Source organism: Heterocephalus glaber, unplaced genomic scaffold (assembly GCF_053883595.1).
Source record: "Heterocephalus glaber isolate CG9 unplaced genomic scaffold, H.glaber_assembly_v1.0 deba00001504, whole genome shotgun sequence".
NCBI classification, from domain to species: domain Eukaryota; kingdom Metazoa; phylum Chordata; class Mammalia; order Rodentia; family Bathyergidae; genus Heterocephalus; species Heterocephalus glaber.
The window spans coordinates 35967258-35990434 of NW_028258324.1; the positions used below are offsets into that span (position 1 = coordinate 35967258).

The 23177-nt window shown below is 38.3% G+C and overlaps 1 pseudogene; it reads right to left on the bottom strand.

Annotated features, from left to right (window-relative positions):
• Positions 1-19617: 19617 nt before the first annotated feature.
• On the bottom strand, positions 19618-21579 carry LOC147825303 (protein AF-9 pseudogene; annotated as a pseudogene).
• Positions 21580-23177: the final 1598 nt, after the last annotated feature.

The window sequence follows — 23177 nt, forward strand, 5'->3', positions numbered from 1 at the left end:
ACCTCAAATGCCAGTTGATAAGAACAATACAGTAAAATCTGACATTCCATCTTCTACTGGTCAATATAGGGCTTTAGGGCTGAGGTTAAAAAGTGGCACCTGTATATTTATGGCTGCAGGTTGGAATAGACACAGTGTTGATCATCACAGTATCTTAAATTCATTGAACAGGTACTTTTTAAAAGCCTCCATGAACTAGATCTTGTTTCTAGCAGAGGAGAAAAAGATCCAAACCCCTACCCTCATTGATTTTATTGGAAGAGACAAAAAATTTTAAATAAATGATATAGTACCACATATTGATAATTTTTATGGAGAAAAATAAACCCTTATATTTAAGCATAAACCTGAAAGACAAAGGAGGAAGAGCCATGTGGGTCACTGGAAGAAAAGGGTCCCAGATGGAACAGTAAGTGTAAAGGCTCTTGGACAGGAGAATATCTGGAGTGTTTAGAAACTGCCAACCAGTATGGCTGGAGTAGAGAGAAGAGGAAAAGCATGATACTGAGACATGGTCAGGGAAGTTAAAAAGGGCCTGTGAGGGTCTGGTAGGCTCCAGCACAGACTGCTTTTACTCTAAGAAGGTAAGTCATTATTGATATTTAATCTGGGGTGTAAGAGACAGCTTCATTTTAAAAGGATCACCCTAATGGTGGATGGAATTACACTCTCCAGGGGAAAGGGTGAATCAGGAAGTCCTTTGAAGAAGTTCTTGGAATATCCCAGAAGTATCTTGGACTAGGTAGGGTGGCAGAGGTGAATGTAGTGAGAAGGAGTCAGATTCTCATCAAATTTTTGAGCAAAGCCCATGGAATTTGTTGAGTATGGGTTATGAAGAGAAAAGAGTTTGGATGAGTCAGTTTCTGGCCTTAGTAGGTGGAAGGGTGGCATGCAGTTCACTGAGATGGGGAAGGCCGAGGCCAGCTGGAGCAGTTCTGGAAGTTCAGGAATTTGTTTAGGCCTGTTTACATGAGAAAGTTGTGTTTGGTTGGTTCCAACAATGCAATTGCTACTGCACAGAATTATTGATTTTAAATCTTAGTATTTCTTAAAAATTTAACTACCTCAGGTCAGACATCTGTCTCTGTTGTTTTTTTTTTGAGGGGGAAAAGGTGATTCTCCCACATTTTTATTCTCAATCATAATCCTTAAAAAGATTCTCTCTCTCTCTCTCGTTTTTCCTAAAGTTTGTATGATTAATTTCTTAACTCCTAATTTGGCTGGTTCATTTCTGTTCAATTAAATAATTAATCTTCCTTTTCAAAATTCCTGCCTCCAAGGAACTGGAGTAAATTCTGTTTTAAGCCATTGCTTTTTAAAGAAAGTGATTCTGCCCAACTTCCTACATTGCAAGAAACAGACTTACTCATGTTACTTTTAGTAATGAGAATTTTATTTAAGGATTGTATAGAATTATGTCTGGAGAGAGGGACTAGGGTGGCATTTAAAAAATTTATTCACATCTATATATGATATACATTTATGACATATATTATTAAGAATGACTATAAGACTATGATTCAATACATTCATAAAGCGTTTAAAAATCCATGGTCTTATAATGACACTAACAAAATAGAATAAAGAATAAACTTCATTGCTCATCAATCAGCTTTGCTAGGGCACTAACCCATTATTCTGAAAACAATAAAATGATAAAGGAAAAGAATCCAGCATTTTCCTGCCTTCCTTGTATGCCTTGCATTTGAAGTTAATGAAAGAAAGTTCCTTATAGAATTTCAACTAAAATGCAGAAGGAATTATAAAATCATAAATATATGGATCTAGGCCATGTTTGTTAGTGGGTGCTGACACTATTGAGTGAAAGGTAGATGTAGAACTTGATGGATAGATCAGGCTGACAACCCCTGAACTCCTTGATCAATCACTCTCAGCTTCACCTGGACCACAGGTCTGCGGGAATCAGTATATTAGTCTCAAAATTTTGTAATCTTTGAAAAATTTCATGTTTGGGTAAGACAAAAATATATATGCGCAAAATTTAAAAGAATTTTAGGTATAAATAGTAATATACTCTACACACATCTATGCATTTTAATTTTTATCCACTGAATTGATTCTTGTGGGTCCACTATAGCTCAACTGGCTGACTTGTGAGCTTTTGTACAGGGCAGCTTTATTGCGGATTTTTATTTTATCAGGACAGACTTGTAGTGAGGATTAGGAGGTCAAAAGTTCAGGGACAGACAAGTACACATCTTCCTAGACAGGCTTTCTGAATCCATTCCAGGAAGGACCTCTGGAATCCTAAGACAGAAAAAGCAGCCTTTGTGTGAGCTAAGTCAGGGGAACAAAGGATAGCTGAGACTGTTTTTCCAAGAAGAGGGAAGGATTCACAGATTGTGATGCTGTTCGGTGAAGAGAGGAGAGGCAGAGGACTACTTCCTAAACTTGGGTTTGAGGGCTCTCTTGACTTTCCCCAGTTGTCCTGCATCCAACCAGGTTAAATCTTTGTTCCTGGGTTTCATCTCAAACCTTGGCAGTTCTTCCCAGGGCTTGGAGCTTTAGGTCCAGTGTCTTATATTTCAGAAGGAGACGTTCTAGCAAGTTACTGGGAGTGGAGACTGGTCTGTGTAAAAGGAGCCACTGAACTCTAGAGTCAGATCTGGGTTTATTTATCTTTATTAACACATATTTATTGTATAAGTCAATGAGTTTCCCTGTGGCATTTCCTTTTTTTTTTTTTAAAGACATACTGACAGATATATAAAATGTATTGGCCTTGCACTGTTAATCTTGAGAATACATTTTTACTTAATTTATTTTTGCACTGCATGGTAGCGCTGGCCACCATTAAGGGTCTGTCAGCATTTCCATCATTACTGTTTTCAGAATACTGGAGTACAAGTGCCAAAATACATAGTTACAGTTTACAGACAATGGTGGCTTTGTCTCCCTTTTAAGTTGACTTCTTCAATGTATCTTTACAAGGAATATTTAGGGATGGTGGTGCCTACATAATAAAAAGCATCATATAAAACAGAAGAGGTCAAAAGATGTAGACTTCCAGTCCCAGACTAACCTAAACCATGGGAATCCACACCTCAACATTCACTGCAGCTGTGGTAGTCTCTACATCATAGTCAAAGTTTCAGAGCAACAGTCCAAAGCAAGATTACTTTGAATATATATATATATATATATATATATATATATATATAGAAGCAGTACATAGCATTATTACATAAAATGCTAAAGGTGGAAAAGAATATAGCAAATTACTCCAGAAATGATCATTTCCACAGTGAGAAAAATGAACACAAGCCACCAAACACAGACACTGACCGTTTCCGACACTGAACACCCAACTCCATTACACAGAGCTAACACATGTAGGAGTAAAGTCTCTCCTAAACAGGTATGTTAACTACATTTGTGGGGCTTGAAATGGTAAATCAGAGGTTAGGCCTAGTTTTTTTAATGATTAGTTGGTTTTGTAAAAGATATTAGCAAAAATGTTTTGTGAATACACTTTTTAGAGGAAGAAAGCCAATTCTATTGGCCCGTTCCACACAAAGGTGAGTAATTATTCAGAGATTTTCTTAGCAATTTTAAAATGTTTAGGACATTCTCTTATGAGGCTTGTTATTCAGGTTCTTGTCTCCTGATTTGTAGTTTTTGTTTTTTCCAGCTCTGACACACATGCAAGCATGGATGCACAGGCCTATTTGTCTACATAAAAAGAGGGGCAGATCATGGGGGATATGAAATAGCTGCAAACATTTTTGTGGTTAAAGGCTGGTATATCCTAAGAAATATATCCTTTCCAATACATTCTGCTGCAAAACTGAAGCAGACGCTAATTTATAAGGCAGGGGGAGTTCTACACATACAATTTCCCCTCAAATCACAGGGGAGAAATTTAAAGACAGTTTGCTGTACTCTCGCTGGTTCAAACCATACTCACATTTACCCAATTAATTTTATATGAAATACACACACACACACACACAAACACACACATACACACCCCAAAGAAATTAAACCCTGTCATTTCCCCTTTGTGCTTAAAAAAACCAAAGCCATTGTTAGTGCACACATGTGTCAACAGAATTCTTAACAGGTTTCAAAGCCAAGTGTACACAAATGTGGCAGAACTGAGTGGGGTACATTAAGAAAAATATTGTAACTCCTTGAGATTAACTGAAGGGAGACTTATTACTTCTGTATTTAAAGATTAGATGGCAACAGCAAGGGTACCACCACTTCAAAATCACCAATGTGACTCTTACTCTATCAGAATTTTATGGGAAACTAATTTTGGTATCTGGATGAGAAACAGATAGGGAAGTTTTTCTAAATTTTGTTATCAATCTACAAACTTAGATTTCATGGTATTCTGAAGATCTCTACATTGTTATCTAATTTTCATGTCTAAAGTTTATCATTATAATAGCTGCCCTTCTGATTTTTGCTTTTTTGGTTGTTTCTTATCTGACTTAGTTTCTCGATTAGTAATTTAAGGAACAAAAAAAATCCATATTTCCAAAGCATAGATTTTGCCATACAATTTAGTCACAAAAATAAAAATAGCCCAAACTACATATACATGATTCTAGTTAAACTACAGAGATATATTAAACCACACAAATTTCTGGTTTAGGGAGAATATGTGGATTAGCAATTAGAAAATTTAAATGAAAGCAGCTTGAAGCTCCGCCACTGTCCTGGGCCCCGCCCACACCACGGTGAGGTCCGCTTAGGCGCCCAGGAGCCTCCAAGGTCAGTGAGCCCCCACCCCCACCATGCGCCTCTGGCCTTCTGGCTTTTCTGCTACCTGGTCCCACATTACAGTGGCACAGGAGATTATAAAGACCCTTTTCCTGAGTGTCTCAAGATAGAGCAGAAGTTAATAACAGAAAGAGGGCTTCTCAGGCTCCTCGATGAAAACTGAAGCTCAGCGGAAAAGTAAAGAGAATCTCTACAATAAAGGCACATCAGACCACTGTACTTGGTCTGCTGCTGGCTTGCTGAGACTCATTGACTCGCATATCCACATGGATTCCTACGTTGCCTACTGTGACAGCAGAGACATACCCTGAAGGAGGCCCATAATTTTTATTGCTATTTGCAAAAGAGAAAAGAAAATTTTTTTTCTCTTATTTTTAATCCTTAATTTTTACTCTTCAAATTTTTACTTTTCTTTCTTTTCACAATTTCTCTTATCCTTTCTTTCTCTCTCTCTCTCACTTGTTCTTTCACTGTCCCACATTACTCCTCATCTCCCCATTTGTTCCTTTCTGCACTGAATTCGGATTTCTTCCTTATTGTTTTTTTCTTCTCTTTTTTCTTCTCTTATCGTTAGGTTTAAAGGAAAGTAAATTCAGTATCTAGCCTCCCTGTTGCTGTTAGATGATTCTATTCACATCTTTGTTCTTTCACTCTGCCTTTCTCTCTTGCCTTTAACAACTTCTTAGAGTTTGTGTCATCTTTCTGTGTCTTCTGGCATCACCGCTAATCTTACCTGTTCTTTCTACCTGTCTCTCCCTCCCCAACTACTTTTAACTCCCCACCCCAAAGGGGAAAGATGCTATATTGAAGAGTTTATTCATTATAAACTTATGTTGGGTTGGTCCTCGGTTTTAATTTAACTCACATAGTTAAATGTGATAGATTAATAACTACCACAAGTTGTCATTTTCTAAGCTGGGTTTGATGCTATGGTATTGCTGACTGCGTCATTTGGACTAACATGTTGTGATTGATCTAATTAGTTTTCCTTCCTGGTATAAGGAAAATAAGATAGCCTCAGAGTCATTAGAGTCTCAAAACCCAAACACAGGCTATATCTGGAAGACAACTCTGAAAAGCAATCATTCCACAAGGGTTTTAAACACAAGCAACAAAGATACCTACATTAAGCAATTTTGAAATATCAACCCAGGAATTAAACCAAGGACAGTACCAAAAACAAAAATGAGAAGACACTCAAGCAAGGCACAAACTCAGGCTTCCATGCCACAAAAAGAAAATTCTGGGGGAAATGAGGTGGAAAAGTCTGGTAAGCAACCACTTGGACACCCTGAAATGATAGCACAGGAAGTAACAAAGCAGATGCATGAGGCTCTAGAAAAATTAAAAACAGAAATAATCTCCCAGATAAATACAGGCATGGTGAGCAGAGTGAAAGACATGATTAGAAGATCTAGAGTAGAAACAGATAAGAAAATAGATGAGATCAGAAACATGCTGGAAGCCATGAATGCCCAGCATAAGAAAGAAATGGAAAACATGATCGCCCAACATAAGAAAGAAATGGAATCCATGAAACAGATTCAAACAGATATTCAGGAGATTAAAAACTCCATTGAAAGCATGCAGAGCAGACTAAGAGAATCTGAAGACAGAATATCAGATATAGAAGACAGGATTGTGGTTAAGGACCATGAAAACAGAGATTTCTTAAAGATAGTAAGGGACCATGAGAAATCAATCCAACAGCTGCTAGGTGATGCAAAGAAAAATAATATAAGACTGATAGGAGTCCATGAAAAAACAGGGGAAAGTACAATTGACATAAAAAAACTGTTCACAGAAGTAATAGTAGAAAACTTCCCAGATAGAGGTAGAGAATTGGACATACATGTAAGTGAGGCATATAGAACTCCAACCAGCCATGACCCAAAAAAATCTACACCTAGACATATAATAGTCAAGATCCCAGAAACCCAACAGAAAAACAAAATTCTACAGGCAGTTAGAGAAAAGAAACAAATCACCTACAAAGAAAAGCCCATCAGAATCATGGCAGATTTCTCAATACAAACTCTCATAACAAGGAGAGCCTGGAGTGAAGTATTTCAAGCCCTAAAAGAAAATAACTTCCAACATAGACTGTTATATCCAGCAAAATTATCTTTCAAAATCCATGGGGAAATTAAATACTTTCATGACAAAGAACACCTGAGAAATTTTGTGAACACCAAACCAGCACTCCAAACAATTTTAAGCAATATCCTAGAAAAAGACAATGATGGTCACAACTCTATAAGGCCCAGCAGAGAGAAGGCACCATGCAAGGTAAGGCATTAAAGCAAAAGGGGGGAAAATAAGAAATAAAAGAGCCAACAAGAGTAAAACATCATGACAAGGATGAGTCAATATCTCTCAATTATAATATCAATGTTAATGGCCTCAATTCACCAATCAAAAGAAATAGACTGACAGAATGGATTAAGAAACAAAACCCAGCAATATGCTGTATACAAGAAACACACCTAACTCAAAAGGAAATCCATAGACTGGAAGTAACAGGATGGAAAACAGTTCTTCACGTGACAGGAAACCAGAAAAAAGCAGGCATAGCAATCTTATTTGCAGACAAAGTAGATTTCAAACCAAAACTAACTAAGAGAGACAAAGATGGTCACTACATCCTTGTGAAGGGAACAATCCATGAGGAAGAGATGACAATCCTAAATATATATGCACCAAATATGAATGCCCAGAACTATACAAAACAAATATTAATGGACATGAAAAGTCATATATGCACTAATACAATTGTAGTGGGGGACCTCAACACCCCTCTATCACAAATAGACAGATCAACTAAAAAAAAAATTAACAATAAAATTCTAGAACAGAACTAAGCTATTGAACAAATGGACTTAATAGATGTTTACAGAGTGTTCCACCCCACAAAATCAGAATACATATCCTTTTCAGCTGCACACGGATAATTCTCCAAAATAGATCACATGCTAGCTTATAGGACATACCTAAGTAACTGTAAAAGAATTGAAGTTAACCCCTGTATATTATCAGACCATAGTGCAATATAACTGGAGATCAATAACATAAGAAACTGCAAAACTCCCACAAACACATGGAAATTGAACAACACCCTCCTGAACAACCAATGGGTGACAGAGGAAATTAAAGAAGAAATTAGACAATTTCTACAAGTAAATGATAATCCCAGTAAAACATACAGGAATCGGTGGGACACAATGAAAGCAGTTCTACACGGGAAATTCATAGCACTGAATGCCCATATTAGGACAACAGAGAGAACTCATTTAAATAACCTAATGCAGAACCTCAAGCTCCTAGAAAAAGAAGAGCATAACAAATCCAAAGCTCATACAAGAAGGGAAATTATAAAGATCTGAGCAGAAATCAATGTAATGGAGACTAAGAGAATGATACAAAAAATCAATGAATCAAAGAGTTGGTTTTTTGAAAGAATAAATAAAATTGATAAACCTTTAGCCAACCTTATCAAAAAAAGGAAAGAAAAGGCTCAAATCTGTGCAATTAAGAATGAAAAAGGTGAAGCCACAACACATCCAGCAGAATTCCAGAGACTCATCAATACCTACTTTGAGAACCTGTACTCTAATAAAATGGAAAACACAGAAGACATGGACAGATTCCTGGATACATATGCATTGCCAAAATTAAATGAAGAAGATATAGAAATTCTAAACACCCCAATAACAATGAGTGAAAAACACCGAATCAGCCCGCTGCAGGCAGGCAGGTCTGCGGACACGGTCCCGAGGTCACCAGTCACGCTGAAAACACCGAATCAGCCCGCACCCTGGCATCAATCCACTGGACACCCCCCCGCCCCGGCTCCTTTGGCTTCTTCTCTGTACAGCCACCTGGTTCCACACTACAAAGACAGAGAGGACAACGGACCACCAGACCATTGTACTGGAGCTAATCAAGTTCTCAGCATTTAAAGAATTCCTGCCCAGAGGTAGGGGCTTCTGAGCCACTGTCCCACTGTTGCTGGTCCAGATGAAGGGGCCGACCCGCCACCATCCCTCCTGCCACTCTCAGCCCAGAGGAAAGGGCTTTTGGGCTGCAGTCCATCCCACTGCTAATGGCCCAGAGGTAGGGGCTTCTGAACCACCATCCCACTGCTCCTGGTCCAGAGGAAGGGGCTTCAAGGCTGTCAAACATCCTGCCACTCCTGGCCCAGAGGAAGGGGCTTTTGGGCCACCATCCCTACCACCGCTCCTGGCCCTTGGCCCACCTCTCCTATCTCAGAGGAGGTGAGCCACACAGACATCAAAAGAATCCCCCCTACCCCTCCAGTCAAAATGAGAAAACATGTGAATAAGTCTCAAAACCAGACTTCCAGATCACCTACAGCAACCCCAAAGGGAAATGAGATGGAACACTCTCATACTCAATCACCTGGACCCACTGAACTGGCAACAAAAGGGGATCTGGAAAAAATGAAATCAGAAATAATTTCTCAGATAACAGGAAAATTGTGCGTCTAGTGCAAGACATGATTAATAAATTTAGAGAGAACCTCAGGAACATGATGGAATCCCAACATAGGAAACAAATGAAATCCATAAAACAGATGCAAATAGATTTCCAGGACAGGAAAAACTCCATTGAAAGTCTACACAGCAGAATGAGCCAATGTGAGGACAGAATCTCAGATATAGAAGATAAGATTGCAATTAAGGACCAGGAAAAGAAAAATTGTTTCAAAATATAAGGGGACATGAGAAATCAATCCAGCAGCTTCTAGATGATGCAAAGAAGAATAACATAAGACTGATTGGGCTCAATGAAGAAACAGGAGAGAGTGGAGATGACATAAAAAATCTCTTCACAGAAATAATGGCAGAAAACTTCCCAAGCAGGGGAAAAGAGCTTGACATACAGATAAGTGAGGCATATAGGACTCCAAATAGCCTTGATCAAAAAAAATCTACACATAGGCATATAATGGTTAAGATTCCAGAAACACAATAGAAGAACAAAGTTCTCCAAGCAGTCAGAGAAAAGAAACAAATCACATACAAAGGAAAGCCCATCAGAATCACAACAGACTTCTCAACACAAACCATCAAGGCAAGAAGAGCTTGGAGTGACATATTCCAAGCCCTAACAGAAAAGAGCCTCCAACCCAGATTGATGTACCCTGCAAAACTATCTTTCAGAATGGATGGAGAAATAAGATGCTTTCATGACAAAGAGTACCTTAGGAACTTTGTGAATACCAAACCAGCACTCCGAAGAATTTTACACAATATCCTAGGAACAGACATTGAGGATCACAACAACAGGAAGCAAAGCAGAATGAACCCATCTGGCATGACAAGAAATTAAATGCAAAGGGGGAGAACCCAACAAAAAGAAAAAGTCAGGGCAATGACAAGTCAATACGTTTCAGTTATAACCATCAATGTTAATGGTCTCAATTCACCAATCAAAAGAAATAGACTGGCAGAATGGGTCAAGAAGCAAAATCCAACAATATGCTGCATACAAGAAACACACTTCATTCAAAAGGAAACTCATAGACTGAAAGTTAAAGGGTGGAAAACAATACTCCATGCGACAGGAACCTGAAAAAAAGCAGGAGTAGCTATCCTCTTGGCAGATCAAGTAGATTTCAAACCAACACTGATTAAGAGAGATGAAGAAGGACACTACATCCTTGTAAAGGGAAGAATCCAAGAGGAAGAGATGACAACCATAAATATCTATGCACCAAACACTGGTGCACCCAACTATATAAAACAAATACTAACGGACATGAAAAGTCAGATATGCACTAATACAATTGTAGTGGGGGACCTCAACAACCCGCTATCACAAATACATAGATCAACTAGACTAAAAATAAGTCATGAAATCCTAGAACTCAATTGAACTCTTGAACAAATGAACTTAACAGATGTTTACAGAGTCTTCCACCCCACAAAATCAGAATACACATTCTTCTCAGCTGCACATGGATCATTCTCCAAAATAGACCACATACTCACACATAGAACATGTTTAAGTAAGTGCAAAGGAATTGAAGTTATCCCCTGTACATTATCAGACCATAGTGCAATGAAATTGGAGATCCATAGGAAAAGAAACTCAAAAAATTTCATAAACACATGGAAATTGAACAACACACTTCTGAATAGCCAATGGGTCTCAGAGGAAATTAAAGAAGAAATCAGACACTTCCTTCAATTAAATGACAATGACAATACAACATATCAGAATCTATGGGACACAATGAAAGCTGTCTTATAAGGGAAATTCATAGCAGTGAATACACATATTAGGAAAACAGAGGGAGCTCAATTAAAGAACCTGATGCTGAACTTCAAGCTTCTAGAAAAAGAAGAGCAAGACAACCTCAAATCTTATACAAGGGAGGAAATAAAAAAGATCAGAGCAGAAATCAATGCAATGGAGACTAAGAGAACAATACAAAAAAATCAATGAAGTCAAGAGTTGGTTCTTTGAAAGAATCAACAAAATTGAGAAATCCTTAGCCAACTGTAGGGGACAGGGGAAGGGGACGTTACCAGAACCTCTGCAGTGAGTCCTGGTATCCTGCGAGCCACAGCAGCACACGGCGAATTACAGTAAAGGTAGAAAAATGAGACTGAGAAGAAGCTGAGCTTTGGGTCTGATCAGTGCTGCTCTGGGCAGCAAAGACAAAGCCCCCAGCTTACCACACCTTTTATTCAGTACATCGGGAGAAACAAATGTAACAAATGACTTGCAGAGAGTTCAATAGTTCACATTGGGATAAACAAGGTGTAACGGAAGGCTTGCAGAGAGTTCAGTACATCTCCGGCAAACAAACTGTTAATCAGTCCAAGAACAATGAGGAACTGAGCAGATGTTTGTTCTCCCAGGATGTTTCTTGTCCTGGAGAATCACAGCATCACCGGATCACTGAAGTCTCAGTTGTGACTGGAGGCCAAACTGGAGTTACTCTGTAGCTGGGCTGTAGGCAGGAGAACTAGGCTAACCAAATGATTTATCCCTAGAATTATGTAGCATTGCTCCCAACAGCCAACCTTGTCAGAAAAAGGAAAGAAAAGGCCCAAATCCATGCAATTAGGAATGAAAAGGGTGAAATTACAACAGACCCAGCAGAAATCCAGAGGATCATCAATACCTGCTTCCAGAACCTATATGCCAATAAGATGGACAACACAGAAGAAATGGAAAGATTCCTAGATACATATGATTTACCAAAGTTGAACAAAGAAGACCTAAAAATTCTGAACAACTCAATATCAACCAATGAAATTGAAAATGTAATTAAAAGCTTATCAACTAAGAAAAGCCCGGGCCCTGATGGCTTCACTGCTGAATTCTACAAGACATTTAGAGAGGAACTGCTGCCACTACTATTTAAACTCTTCATGGAAATTGAAAGGGAAGCAATACTCCCAAATTCATTCCTGGAAGCAAGCATCACCTTGATCCCCAAAGCAGAGAAAGACCCAACTGAAAAAGAGAACCACAGGCCAATCTCACTAATGAACATAGATGCAAAAATCCTTAATAAGATAATGGCCAACAGAATGCAGAAGATCATCAAGAAGATCATACACCCTAATCAAGTGGGATTCATCCCAGGGATGCAGGGATGGTTCAATATACGAAAATCAATCAATGTAATACACTATATCAATAAGCCAAGGACAAAAACCATATGATTATCTCCATAGATGCAGAAAAAGCATTTGACAAAATCCAACATACATTTATGATAAAACCCTACAAGAAATTGGAATGAATAGATGGTCTCTACCTCAAACTGATAGAAGCCATCTATGAAAACCCAACAGCCAATATCATACTAAATGGTCAAAAACTGAGATCCTTCACACTAAAATCGGAAGAAGACAAGGATGTCCACTATCACCACTCTTGTTCAATATAGTTCTGGAAACATTAGCCATGGCAATTAGACAAGAGAAAGAAATAAAAGGAATAAAGATAGGAAATGAAGAATTCAAATTGTCATTATTTGCAGATGACATGATACTCTATGTAGAAGACCCCAAGAACTCCACTAAAAGTCTTCTAGACTTAATAACCAAATTCAGTCAAGTAGCTGGTTACAAGGTCAACACACAAAAATCAATAGCTTTCCTCTACACCAATGACAGACTCACTGAGAGAGAAATAGGGCAAATAATTCCTTTCACAATAGTATCCAAAAAACTGAAATACCTAGGAATCATCCTAATGAAAGAAATCAAAGACCTCTTCTCTGAAAACTATGGCACTCTGAAAAGAGAGATTGAAGATGATATCAGAAAATGGACAGACATCCCCTGCTCCTGGGTAGGAAGGATTAATATAGTGAAAATGGCCATACTTACAAAACTGCCATATAGATTTAAAGAAATCCCAGCAACACACTTCACGGACCTTGAGAAAACAATCCCAAAATTCATTTGGTACAAGAAAAGACCCACAATAGCAAAAGCAATTCTAGGTAACAGAGACATGGCAGGGGGTATCACAATCCCCAACCTGCAACTGCACTACAAAGCTACTGTGATAAAAACAGCATGGTACTGGCAAAGAAACAGACCTGAGGACCAGTGGAACAGATTAGAAGATGCAGAAACAATGTCAGACACACTCAGCCATCTCATCTTCAATAAAGGAGCCAAACACCCTCACTGGAGGAAAGATAGCCTCTTTAATAAATGGTTCTAGAAAAATTGGGCTTCAACTTGCCAAAGATTAAAACTAGACCTATATCTCTCACCATGCACTCAACTAAAATCAAAATGGATTAAAGATCTAAATATTAAAATAGAAACTCTGAACCAGTTGGAACAGAGGTTAGGTAGAACCCTTGAAGACATCGGTGTAGGAAAAGATTTTATGAACAAAACCTCAGTTGCCTGTGAAGTAGCACAAACAATCAACAAATGGGATCTCTTCTTATTAAAAGGCTTCTGCACAGCAAGAGAAACCACCAGCAGTGTGAAGAGACAACCCACAATGTGGGAAAAATTCTTCACCTGCTTTTCCTCAGAGAAAGATCTACTATCTTGAGTCTATAAAGAACTTAAAAAGATCAGACCTCCCAAATTTAAAGACCCAGTCAAAAAATGGGCATCTGAAATGAACAGACATTTCTCACACAAAGAAGTAGAAATAGCAAATAAATACATGAAAAAATGTTCAACGTGACTGGTCATTTAAGACATGCAAATGAAAATAAAGCTGAGATTCCACCTCATCCCAGAAAGAATGGCTGCTATCATGAAATCAACCAATAACAAATGCTAGCGGGGCTGTGGGAAAGACGAACCCTGCTCCACTGCTGGTGGGAGTGTAGACTGGTGCAAGCACTGTGGATGTCAGTATGGAGATACCTCAAATAACTAGGAGGGAGTCCCATTTGACCCCGCTATTCCACTGTTGGGGATCTTCCCCAAAGAATTAAAAGAATCATACCACAGTGATATATGTGCACCCATGTTCATAGCAGCACAGTTAGCGATAGCTAAAACTTGGAAACAGCCCAAATGCCCATCAGCTGGAGACTGAATAAAGAAACTGTGTTTTTTTAAAAAAATAAAATGGAGTACTACTCAGCCATAAAAAATGAAAAATTGGAGACATTTATAGCTAAATGGATGCACATTGAGGAGATACTCTTAAGTGAAATAAATAGGACACACATGTATAAATACTGAATAGTTTCTCTGGTGTGAGAAACTGAAAGTGTAAGTGGGGACTAAAATGTATTGTAGGTAATGGGAAATAGGAAGAAAAGGGGCAAAGGGGAAGGAGGTGGAAGGACTAGGGGAAAGGAAAGAAGGGTATGGAATTAATATGAGAAAATGGAAAAATAGGAACAAAATCCTCATAAATAGGGAGGAATGGAGGGGTTGAAAGGAGGGCTGGGCACGATGAAAAATAAGAACCTAGAGAGATTATTTAAAGGTGCAAATTTCCAATGATGAATGTCATTATATTGTATATCTAAAATGTACCAATGATTAGAATGAATAATCGATAATGTAAAATAGGAAGAAAAGTTCCGAAGGGGTAGGGGTAGTGGGAGCGGTAGAGGAAAGGGAATAAGGGAAAGGAAAAATGATGAGAAATGGAAAAAAATGGAAATAAAGTCTTTGTAAATAGGGAAGAGTGGAGGGGGTGAAGGGAGGGCTAGGAATGGGGAAAAAAAAGAACCAAGATGCATCATATAAAGGTACAAGTTCTTAATGAGAAATGTAATTGTGTTGTATACCTAAAGTGTACCAATAGAAGAATAAAAAAAAAGATGAGTGAAATTAAAAATGCAATAAAAAATCTACCAACAAAGAAAAGCCCAGGTCCTGATGGCTTCACTGTTGAATTCTACAAGACATTTAAAGAAGAACTAATGCCATTACTCTTTAAACTCATCAAGGAAATTGAAAGGGAAGCAAGGCTTCCAAGTTCATTCCTGGAAGCAAGTATTATTTTGATTCCAAAAACCAGGGAAAGACCCAAACCAAAAAGAGTACTACAGGCCAATCTCCCTAATGAACATAGTTGCAAAAATCCTCAACAAGATACTGGCAAACAGAATACAGAGGCTCATCAAGAAGATCATACACCCTGACCAAGTTGGATTTATCCCAGGGATCCAAGGATGGTTTAACATTCGTAAATCAATAAATGTAATACACTAAATTAATAGAGTCAAGGACAAAATGATATGATCATCTCAATAGATGCAGAAAAAACGTTTGATAAAATTCAGCACCCATTCATGATAAAAACACTACAGAAAATTAGAATAGAAGGTCTTTGTCTCAACCTGATTAAGGCCATCTATGAAAAACCAACAGCCAACATCATACTAAATGGTCAAAAACTGAAAGCTTTCACACTAAAATCAGGAACAAGAGAAGGATGCCTAGTGTAACAACTCCTGTTCAATATTTTTCTGGAATCATTAGCCATAGCAATTAGACAAGAGAAAGAAATAAAAGGAATAAAGATAGGAAAGGAAGAAGTGAAACTGTCATTATTTCCTGATGATATGATACTTTACAAAGAAGATCCAAAAAACTCAGTCAAAAGTCTTCTAGACCTAATTGACAGATTCAGTAGAGTAGCTGGATACAAGATCAGCACTCAAAAAACAATAGCCTTCTTATACGCATATAGCAGACCCATTGAGAGAGAAATTCGGGAAATAATTCCTTTTACAATAGCATCTAAAAAAATGAAATATCTAGGAATCAACCTAACAAAGGAAGCAAAAGACCTCTACACTGAAAACTACAGCTCTCTGAAGAAGGAGTTCGAAGAGGACATAAGAAAATGGAAAGATATCCCTTGTTCCTGGGTAGGAAGAACCAATATAGTGGAAATGGTCATACCTCCAAAACTACTATATAGATTTAATGCAATGCCGATTGAAATTCCAATAATATACTTCACAGAACCAGAGAAAACAATCCAAAAATTCATTTGGTAGCAGAAGAAACCTAGAATAGCAAAAGCAATTCTAGGCAACAGAGACATGGCTGAGTATATTACAATCCCCAACTTGAAACTATACTACAAAGCTACTGTGATAAAAACAGCATGGTATTGGCAAAGAAACAGACTCGAAGATCAGTGGAATAGATTAGATGATCCAGAAACAACTCCAGACCTACTCAGCCACCTCATCTTTTACAAAGGAGCCAACCACCCTCATTGGAAGAAAGATAGCCTATTTAATAAATTGTGTTGGAAAAACTGGATTTCAACCTGCCAAAGATTAAAACTAGACCCATACCTACCACTGCGCACTAAACTAAGATCAAAGTGGATTAAAGATCTAAATATTAAGACAGAAACACTAAACTTGCTGGAAGATAAGTTAAGTAGAACTCTTGATGACATTGGCCTAGGAAAAGACTTTATGAACAAGTCTTCAGTAGTATGGGAACTAGCACAAAGAATCAACAACTGGGATCTCATCATATTAAAAAGCTTCTGCACTTCAAGAGAAACTACCAACAGAGCTAAGAGACAACCTACAACGTGGGAAGAAATTTTTAGCAGCTGTACCTCAGACAAAGGTCTATTATCGAGAATATATAAAGAAATGAAAAAAATCAGACCCCCCAAATTCAAAGACCCAATTCAAAAATGGGCATCCAAAATGAACAGACATTTCTCAGGCAGAGAAGTAAAAACAGCAAATAAATATATGAAAAAATATTCAACATCGCTGGTCATTTGAGAGATGCAGATGAAAACAACCCTGAGATTCCACCTCACCCCAGAAAGAATGGTTGCTATCAAGAAATCAACCATTAACAAATGCTGGTGGGGGTGTGGAGAGAAAGGAACCCTTCTCCATTGTTGGTGAAAATGTAGATTGGTGCAACCACTGTGGAAATCAGTATGGAGATACCTCAAAGAACTAGGAGTACAGGTCCCATTTGACCCAGCTATTCTCCTACTGGGAATCTTTCCCAAAGAATTAAAAGAATCATACCACAGCAATATATGTGCACCTATGTTTATAGCGGCACAGTTTGTAATAGCTAAAGCTTGGGAACAGCCCAAGTGCCCATCGACTGGAAACTGGATAAAGAAGATGTGGGTTTTTTAATAAAATGGAGTACTACTCAGCCATAAATAGTGAGAAATTAGAGACATTTATAACCAAATGGATGCATATTGAGGCCATACTCTTAAGTGAAATAAATAGGACACACGTGTAAATACCGAATAGTTTCTCTAGTGTGATAATTGAAAGTGTAAATAAGGATGAAAATGATTAAGATGAATGATTAATAATTTGAAATAGGAAAAGGTCCAAGGGTTTAGGGATGGTGGGAGGGGAAGGGGAAAGGGGAGAAGGGGAAGGAAAAATTATGAGAAAGAAAAAAAATGGAATCAAAGTCTGTGTAAATAGGGAAGGGTGGAGGGGGTGAAGGGGGCACAGGTAATGGGAGAAAAAATAAGAACTAAGATGTATCATGTACAGGTACAAGCACCCAATGATAAATGTAAATGTATTTTATACCTAAAATGTACCAATAAATATATATCTATATATAAATAAATAAATTTAAAAAAATAAAATTTAAATGAGTTTTGAATTTTTGCAAATATTTTCATACAAACATTGCCTTCCCCTTTTACCTGTAAAGTTAAAAATAAAAACACAACTAAAACCACACAATTAATCAGTCACCTAATGTCCAAAATGACTTGCAAAGTATCTCTGTAATTGCACATTAAGAAGTTGACTATACAACAAATGCTTCAAGTACGGTTCATGCCAATCATCAAAAAAAGTCGCAACTTTCTCAGAAAAGTACACTTGTCCTCTGGGAGAACACTTCAGAGAAGTAAACTACAAGGAGCATGGCTGTATTATAATTTTTTAAAGGAAAAAAAAAGTTTCTTTGGATAGAAAGAAACGGTGTAAAAGAACCCCCTTTTTAAAATGCAGAAATCACTTCATTATCAGTCTGCATTTGCATTACTGCTCCAAAGAATGGGTCTGGAAAGATGTTTTCTGCATGGACACTAGTTAACCTCTGAGTGAAGGGCCAGCGCCTGGCATGGAACGCTCAAGGGAGGCACTGGCCATGAGCTCAGAGACATTAAGGCCGATCCTGTGATGGACACTTGGATCCAGAAGTACTTCTTCATGTCTTTTCTTTCCAGTTGAGTTCCTAGAAAAACTTAGAAGATAGCTGCTTTCACTCTTCATTTCACTTCTCCTCGAATGGAGAGGGTAGAATAATGACACCAAAGTACTTTGGTTATTTTTTTCCTTTTAAAAATAATTTGCTTTGTTTTGCATGCCACAGGACAGATTTCTAGTGTCAAAACAAGGTTACAATAAGAACAAAAGTCGTCTTTCCTCCCCAATCATCTTTACTTTCACCAATACAGGAAATCCTTCTGGAAACATTAGCAAGTGTCTAACAGGTATCGAACCACTGAATCTATAAGTTAATACATAATCTGTGATGGCAAAATAACCAAGAATTATCCCCAAAGAAGGATTTTAATTTCTTGAATACAAAAGAGTTTAAGAGAATCATATTTAAACAAACAAAAGCCTCTGGTTCCTGGTTTAAGGTAAAGATGAGTCCCACACTGGCAGCTGCAGAGATTTGAAACTCTTATTAATAAATAGATCTGAATTAATTTTTACTGTCTTTAGAAAATAGGACTGGAATTCCTTTTTAAAAATGATCCTGTGGAATGCTTTTACTTCCATATTTACCTAATATTATAACAGTAAAACAGACACAAGACTGTTGATGACAGCTTAATAATGCTGGATTTAGGGCATTTACAGGTACACTTTTGTTAGAAGTCCTACAGGTTTATTGACTAAGCCTAGACAGCAATTTGTATGATCCTATTTGGTGCATTTTCTACCATGGTCCAAGATCATTACATGAAGACAGCCAAGGACTGGGCCCCAACTTTCAGGAGAAAAAGACCACAAAGAAGAAGAAAATCAAGGCGGCTATTTGGTCCCCCCACCCCCTAGTTGATAATTTGTGTCCTGGACCTGGAAAAACAGAAGGTGGAAAATACAGACTGTGCCACGCCCAAGGACTTGTAAGAAGTTGGCAGAGAGTGGCACGGTGTAGAGTGAGGTCGCTGGGCATGGGACAGCAAGGGCGCTGCTTTGATAGAGCATCCATGGGACCAAGTATTTTGATGTCTGGCGGTGTCATTCCCTCAAAGACTCAAAATATCTGTATGTGATAATAAATAGATCAGTTATGTAATAAGGCAGTGTGTTGAATATGCATTCATCCTGTGGAATGAACCACCACAGAGAGAGACACATGATCCCATACACATTCTCTAAGTGTTCTTGTGTTTTGTCTGCTTTGTTTTCAAGGCTATCCAGGCTAACTGTTCCTGAGATTTCCTTGGAGAGAAGAGGGGTCCGCTGAGGTTGGTTTGCTTACCCTCTCCTTTATCAAGAGATGATGACTGGCTTTGAAGAAAAATAAAGCTGAAAGTTGTTTGATTTTTACTTTTTCCCTTTTGGTTGCATCATTCTGAGTGTTTTCATATAAACAACAAATAATCACAATCAAAAAAAAAATACCACAAGAGTTTTTGATGCATACAGTTGTTGTATCCTCAGAATGTTCCAGATGTTTCCAGGTAACTCTGTAGTTTATGGACTGTAGTTTTGTCCGGGGAGCAAAGATCGAAATCAAATGTTGTGTTTGTGATATGAAAATGTCCAGTTTCTTCTATAAGGTTCACAATCTGCTGCAGAATGTGTCTTTCCCTTAGTGTCAGTAACCTTCTGTGAAGCTCTACCAGCTCGTCTAGGTAGGCCGTGTCACATTCACCATTCTTCATTTGTTTATCTGGTTTGCTTTGCTTTATTGGACTTTTCATTTGAAGAATCTGATTGTTGCTGGTTTAGGGGTGAAGAAGCAGAACCGCTTTCACTATCACTGCCATCACTCAAGCTAACTCTGCGACTTCAGCTGCCTCCTCTATTTACAGGCCTTTCCATCTCAGAGTCATTGTCATTATCCTCTGCCTCATCCTATTCCTCATTGTCATCAGAATGCAGATCTTTCATTGTAGACTGTAGGGGACCTTGTTGCCTGGTCTGGGACGGCGCAAAGCTGGAACTGAAGCTGGAGCTGGAGCTGGTAGGGCTGGGCTGCTCGGAATCAGATTTAGAGACATATTCTCCTCCACGTCTGAATCCTTAGGATCCACGATATCATCAAAAGGTGGCAAACTTGATTTCTTCTTCTCTGATACCTCACTTTCGATTTTGACCCTACCCATCTTGAGTGAGATTTATCTTTTATCTGTTTTTTATCAGGAGAACAAGTGAGTATCAGTGGTGGCGCGCTAGAAAAACTTTTATATAAAGCCTCTGAGCTACTCTTTTTCCTTTTTTTGGCTCAGAGTTCATCAGAATCTGAAATAGGGGGCCTCTCACTAGGAGCCTTCTTCTCTTGCTGTCGACTAGTGATGGTGAATAAGTTACTATCTGGTTTTGGCTCTTTTGACATGGGTTTAGGTTCCTTGAAGGCCATTTTAGGAACAATTTTCTCCTCTTTCAGTGGTTTATTTTCTTTGGGTTTCTTAGAGGATTCTTTGGAAGATTTGTTGAGATCCCTGGAAGGTTCTTTGAAGGCACTTTTATGTTCTCTGGAGTCTTGAGAAGGTTTTTCCTTGTGCTCCTTCATTAATTTGAGAGGCCCAGGCCCCGCACGGCCGGCCCCGCACTCAGCTGGAATTCATGGAGCGGCAGAGGCCCAGCGCGCCCTGGAGCGCAGTGCGGGGAGGATGGCGGACATGCTCTGCGGGCCCCGTGCTCCCTTGCTCGCCACTGCACTCAGACCCACGGCACAAGCGGCTGCCGAGGCAGCGGCTCCAGGGCCGCCACTGTGGCATTTCTATACATGCATATATTGAACTTTGATCGGCAGCTGTCATATTAGCTATGTGTCTATGGACAAACCATTTAATCACCCTATGCTCCTGTTTCACTCTTTCGTAAATGCTGACAATAAGATCTTCTTTCTATGCCTCTGCTGGGCTCCAGATGCCATATAAACAAAGCCCATGGCAGTGTCTCACCATTAATATATGTTTTACAAATGCTGCTCTCTGTGTCTCTTTTCTGCTAAGAGCAGGGGAGGTGACTGGTATCAGAAATCTGATGGTTTCTGATTGGAGTTTTAGAGATGAAAGTCAAAGATCATGGTTTGGATACCGAAAGCCAGTTCTTGAAAGAGACTGGGGCCCGGGCAAGGCTTCACAGAACCAAAAATTGTTACAGGGAGGCTCAGCATTTCAAGCCTCTTCATCATTATTAAAGCTGCCTAAGCCAGGAAGGTCCAGGAAGGGAGCTGTGTGCCCCTTGCTTACCATGATAACTGCAGGCTCTCACATGCCATAGCAAATAAATATCCGTTACATGAGTGAATTAGGGTTGTGAAAGAAATTCCAGCAAACACAAACTGAAAAAAGCAAAATCATCCCTAACCTAATAAATCATTCCTAGCATTGTGGATTTTTATTCTTTTAGTCTTTCTTGTATGTAATGATAATACATACTTATTATTTACAAAATGGAAAGCATACTGTTTTATAACTTGCTTCTGCGAAAATATATTGTGAACATCTTTCCAAATTGTATATACCTTTCTATAACATTATTTTAATGGCTGCATGATATTTCTGTATATAGGTAAGATAATTTGTATAATGAACTAATTCATAACATTAGACATTTATGTAGTTTGTGCAATATTTTGTGGATATGAGCAACATTATGATGAACATCCTTATAGTTCAATCCTTGCACAAACAACTAATTAGTTTCTCTACCTCAATACTTATTTCCCCCCTCTTTTTTGAGACATTTGTAGAATCATGCTGTTGTAACAAACATACAGAGGGATCTGTTGTTCCCTTCACTTAGTTTTCTCCAATGGGAAGGAAACATCTTGCATGCCTGTAGAACAATATCATAACCAGCAAAACAATATTGATGCAATCCTTCAGGATCTACATTAAAATTTTTAGTTTGCTTTGGTAAGACAGATGTTTTAGACATACTATTGGGAAGTTCTATTTTGCATTTTCATGTTTCCTTCTTCTATTAGGCACTCTTCCTCCTCCTTTCTCCCTTTCTCAGCTGAGCCTTGCATGACTAGTTAGCTTGCCCAGAAAGCAATATTCCTGCTGTCTTTACACAGTGTATGAGTTCTAGATCCTAAGAATTTCAAGCTCTAATGTTCTCCAGACCCCCTGTGAAATATGGTCAGAGATTGTTTCTTCTCTATAAAACTGTAGCCATCTGTTGGTGTCTATTCTTTAATACCAATGCAGATAATGCCCAGGGTATCAGAGCCGGCAGGCATAATAGATACAGTCTGCTGCTGATAGATTCATTAATCAAAGCTGTGAACTAGTCTGCAAGGTCATATTTCCTTTGTTCTTATTTCAGATTCTGTGTAGCCATATTTTACTTATATATTAAAGCATATCTATGAAATAGCAATACAATTTCACTTTATACATAAATGAAATAATGCAAATATTTCAAATAAAAATATCAAGAATTGTGTAAATCCAAAGCTGAAGCAGCAGCTTGAGTGAAATGATAGCTGTGTTCACCTATTATTTCTTGGGGGCCCCACTTCAGTCTTATAACATGGTCAAGCCCACCACATTTTATCAGAACAGGAACTTCTGCAAATGATGTTGGTTACTGTTGTGTCTTTATCTGAATATGCACTGCTATAATTGAATCTTTTTTTGTAATCATAAGATAATGTTACACATGTGTTCATTAACTAGTTGTACTGGTACTGGTATTAGTTCTGAAAATATGCCTGAAAAAGAAACTACATATAATAAAACACTATTGAGATAAACATGAGCTAACA